This window comes from Patagioenas fasciata, chromosome 9, assembly GCF_037038585.1.
Source record: "Patagioenas fasciata isolate bPatFas1 chromosome 9, bPatFas1.hap1, whole genome shotgun sequence".
In the NCBI taxonomy this organism is placed as follows: domain Eukaryota; kingdom Metazoa; phylum Chordata; class Aves; order Columbiformes; family Columbidae; genus Patagioenas; species Patagioenas fasciata.
Window position 1 is genome coordinate 9,263,957 of NC_092528.1, and position 5,333 is coordinate 9,269,289.

Genomic DNA, 5,333 nt, shown 5'->3' on the forward strand with positions numbered 1-5,333 from the left:
GTGAGCTGAGTTCAGAGACTGCTTTGCATCCTGCCCTGATCTCCTTACTTCTGCGTCCTCGGTTACCCATTGATTATGCTCCCTGCTTGAATGTTGATCTGTAGCAAACATCAGACCATTTTCAACTGAAACCAGCATCTCATCACTATGGTGTTTCAGTACTGTAAAGATTGACCAAGCCAGGTGAATCTGCCCAGACTGGCCAGGGGTCCTGGTTCCCATCTTGGAGAGTGAAAGGTTCAGGCAGTCCCTGGGAAAAGTCACAGTCATGGGGTGATGATTAAGAGGAGAGCCAGAAGAAAACACACCTGGGATAGCCAGCAACAATGGATCGAGAGCAAGGAGCTGAGGCATTCTCAAAACAAAGGCAGAAACATAGAAACTTATTTCTGACAGTTCTCGTTGCTTATTTTGCTACCCACAGTCCTTGTACTTTAGCTAACAGAGCCATTATGAACCTAGAAAGTCTGAGAGGGCCCAAGAAAGAAGTATGGGAGCATGTGGTTGCCTCAAGGATGAGGCCAGATAAAGACGGGCAGGAGGTTTTCCAGACTGAGAAAGAAGATGCTGAGCCAGCCTCATATTGCTCTGGGATCTGGAAACCTCCTACTGTAGGTAAGGAGCAGGTTGCTGAGCTTGCAGATGGCCATGGCTTCATGTTTCTGACCTGGAAGGGAACTCTCCTGTGAGTGTCCCATCACTGTAGAGCTCCCACAAAGTGCATCCTTTCTGTTTGTCTTCTTCCTCTTGTTCCAGACTCTGTCCATTTCATGACCACCAACATTGCTCCAGTATGTGTGATCCATGACCAAGCAGCTGCTGTTGGCTCTTCCACCTTATGTTTCCCCCAGTGTTGAAAAAACATCACCAGAGCTTCTTAGGAGCAAGCAGATAACTTGCAAAGCTGGAGCCACCCAGCAACATACTGGCAGCTACCTCTTCAGCATACTTCCTGATGGTTGTGGAAGCATTCTTTCATCTGAGGTGGCCTGTTTAAAGGTGGTAGCCTCCAACAGGAGGAGGACACAACAGCAGACGTGGAGCCTTGGAAAGTTTTGAGTTCTACCTGGGGTCCCAACACTCCAATCACTTCCATGGGGCAACCTGATAAGTATCGCAGAAAAAGCCTTCGAAGGCAGAGGACCCTGGGGACTGCAGCTGGACAGATGGACAAACATGTCAGGGCTCATTTAACCATGAGCTGTTTTCTAGCACAGTGCAAAGTAAGATACTAGGACCCGAGATAACCTTGTCAACCCTGGAAAGTTGCTGAATTTTTTGTCTGTGTTTTGAATACATTGGGATAATGTTCACTGGCTTAAAATAGCATCTTCTTATTTTAGCGATGGGGAAACAGATGTGATTTTTGTTTTTGAAAATACATCCAGAATTTGTGGATCAAATTTTCTATAAACTACAAGTTGGCATTTTTGTTTCATCACAATTTTACTCCCTCTTCTGAACCAGCACCACCTTCCATTTCAAAACCTACTCCTTGAGCCTTCTCATATCGCCCCCCCTGTGCAGCTGCAGTTGTTCAAAGTCAGCAAACAGCCATGATTTGGTGAGGTTGGCCAGTCTCATCCCCTCCCTCTTGAAAAGCACCTCCTGTTTTGAGAGTATCGCAATGTTACTCTGCTAGTGCTGTGTTAATATCTTGCCAACTTTTGCTCTCAGACTATTTTGCTTGTATTTTAAGTCACAGGGATGTTTCTAGAATAACTGCTGCTTCCAGATATTGTTTTCTTAGGGGTAGTGGGATAGTCAGGCATTGTGCTAACAATCCAGATGAGTGACTCCAAACCATGCTTTTACCTTGTAAAAAGATAGGTCTCAGATGACCAAACTGTAAATGTCAGGTTATTTGGCTTCAGTATTCAAAGTCTGGTTGTTATCCTAAACATATTACTCCCATGTGTGTTATTGGCCATAGAGGCTAGTAAACCTTAACCTTGATGTGTGGATGGGCCAGTTGAGCTTGAGAAATCTTTGATCACCAGTTCACAGGCTTTTGAGGGAGTGGTGGAGGAACAATACTATTTAAATAGGTGTTTATTCTATTTGGAGAAGCTGAATTGCGGTCTGGGGGTGCAGTACGGTCACTCCCAAAGCGGCAGGCAGAACAAGCTGAGACATCACTTAGCACTGGATTTTAAGATCTTGTAGCCCAAGATGAGATGCACGCAAATGAAACTGGAAGGACCAAAGCCCAGGGGTGGGGCTGAAGGTCAGATTCATAAGAAATGCAGTAGGTACAGGCCATGGTAGCTGCTGAGTGCTGTAACTCGTTCAGAATAATATTTTCATTCTCCCTGGAAGAAGGATGTTCTTTCCACAACACCTTATGCTACTACAGGTTTTTCATGAGAACAGTCAAGTGTTTCCCCTTTTGCCACCTCAAGTTAATCAGTTTTTGAAACAAAACAGCTGCGGTTATTTCCATTTCTAGTTGTACACGAACAGGGAAAGAAATGCGATTCTTAAAGTTAATTTCTGTAATACTAGGAGAGAAGTGCACCATTTTCTTTTAACTGAGTCCTGAATTGCTCTCTAAAAGATTTTGCTGGTGTTACTCACAAAGAGGTTTTGTCATCAGCATCCGGCTCCCTCCTGCTCCAGTTTATGTAACGAGATGCTTGGGTCACTTGTCTAGTGCTGGCTGCCGTGCCACCCATTTGAATTTAAAAGCATCTTCTCTGGACTATTAGTTAATGGCTGTTTATGCACAAATAATTCTTCCTCTCAGGAAATTGCACCTTTGATCTCTGTAAGTGGACACAAGGAATTAGGTCCATGGCAGAAGAAGTAGAGGCCTGTTGTCTTCAGTGATATTTTGATCTCATATTGTTCATGCACCTCCATCTTCCGCTGCAGCCAGGCTCTGGTGTCCGGTGTGCCAAGGTAAGAAACGCAGCCTCGGTGAGAAGTCACAGCACTATAGTTCAAGCATGTTTTCCATGGCTTGATAAAACATGGCCACCAAAGCAGCTCTTGAAATGAAGCAGAACTGTTCTGCTTGGCAAGAACTCAGAAATGGAGGAAACTGCCATTTGTAGTGAATTGTGTGTAGGTCTGTGTTCTAGTGTGTGCTTGATGTTAATGAATGTTGGGGACAATGGCTGGACTGAAACTCCAGTTCTTGAGTCTATTCATAGAATATATTAAGTGGCCCTGTGAAATGCTGACAGTGTGACCCCAAACCATGGGAAATAAACCTAGTCTTGGCTCTTACTGAAGTCTACAGCAATGCTGACTTCCATTTTTCATTAAGGCTTGTCAATCTCAGCCAGTTCTGTGCACACATACCTGTCTGATGAATTCACACCCCAAGTGACGCTCCAAAGCTGTGACCGAGTTGTGCTTTGGTTTTGGGGCTGCCTGAAGCTTAGAAGTGCTGTCCCCAGAATCAATGTGGTCCTGATGTTCCTGGGGATGGGCTTTTGACCAGCATACGAGATAGTTACTGCTGCTGGCTGACATGGGGTCATTTACTAGCTGGCCTAATTATCTGAAAAATAAGGATGCCATTGGCAAATATTGCTACTCTTAGAACATGAGTTTTTCACTGGAAACTAAAAATTTATGTAATTAATTATGGTATCTCCTTTTCTGACATAGTGAAGGGCGGAATCATTTGGTTCCCTGGCAGCTGAATGCAGAAAGCTCAGCCTTGATCAATGGAAAGAAGCAGAAATGTACATGTTTTTAATAAATAAATACACAAATTTTGATCAAAGTGCAATTTGACTTAATACACCTCCACACACGTGCTCTTCTGTCTGTAGCCAGTACATACGTCTTTCTAATTTCCAGTTTATTTATTCCCTCCACAGCTATTTGTTTTTGCTCACAGCTGACCTTTAAACTTTCCAGTTGATGGTGAGAAGAACGGTGAACGTTTGATGAACCTGAACATCAGTTTAAAGAAACTTAGTATAGTGCTCAGCTGGTTCCTCGTCACTGTCACAGCAGCGGAAGTTTCAGCAAGTTTTAAAATACTGTTAAAAAATGGAGCTTTTGCAATTTTTCAGCAGGGTGTCTTAATTGTCTCTTTTGCAAGAAATCTAAACACATGTGAAACTGGTGTTTAGGCAGAGTCATTAGCCAGCTCTCAGGACAATTCAATGTTAGTTATACACAGGAAGGGTCTTTAACCTTAACTCTGTATGGTGTGAGCCAGGGAGCTTGGGAACGTGAAGGAGCCCTGCTTCACAGCTTCCAGCTACCTGCAGCCTGTGGGGGAATTAAATTGAGAGATTGTTAGTTACATAGCTGAGCAGGTGGAATAATATTAATCTGAGCAGAGGTTATGCTGTAGAAAAGTACAATTTGCTACTTATTCCCAGCGGTAAAAACCATTACTGCATTTTACGTAACTGAGTTGTTAATGACCTAAAGTTAGAAACGGTGTCAGTGACTTGTTAATGTCCTTATGCAAATAAAAGTATTGTGTGAAGTACAACAATTTAAAATATAAAAAGGGGAAGCACTGAAAAAGTTGTAGTATTTCCAGATGAAGAAGGGAAATTATCAGAGTATGCTTTAACTTCCTGTGCACCAACGTGAAGGTGTTGCGCTGTCAGGAGCCTGCTCATTTGCTATTTTGTTTTTTTAAGTTCATCAGAACCATCTTAGCTTAATGCAGCCATAACTTTCTGTCTATAAGCACAGCAAATTCCTAGCAGCTGTGGCCAGAAAAGCACACTATGATTTTCGGACCTCCCGTGGATGCAGGCCAGGCAGTCCCACGCTTTGGGAGGACACGTGTCCCGGCCTCTGCTCCCCAGGCTCCAGGAGCGAGGGCTCCAGGCTGCTCCTGCTGTCTCCAACATCCATGGGCTCCCCCTGACCACCCTGCAGGTGGCTGCCAAAGAGCTCCTGGGCTAGAGACACCAGGACTCAGGTACACTTGAGCTTTGCTCAGCATCCTGCAGCCCAGAGAGCCGCAGGAGCTGGCCCTGCCCTCACCCTGCTGCCAGGGAGCACAGGAGAGCTCTGGGAGCACAGGGCACCATGTGCGTGCACAAGCTCGCCGGCTCTGCTTCGATCACGGTCTTGACATACCCCAAGAGTCTCCAGCCTCACTGGCACAGACCTCGGTGCTGGCAGGAGCGAGGCGCCCGGGGAGCTGCTGCGAAAGCTCAGCGGTGGCTGTCAGGCTGTGCAATCCGTCAGGGACGCTGTCTGGAATGTAGGGCATTGGGACAGCAGCGCCGGCCAGGCCAGGAGCTCAGCAACGCAACGCTTTGAATTTGGAAACCATGACAGATACTTGTGCTGGCTGGTATCAGGGCCAGGAGGTGGAGCCCAGCTCAGCGGCTGTGTTAAGTGTT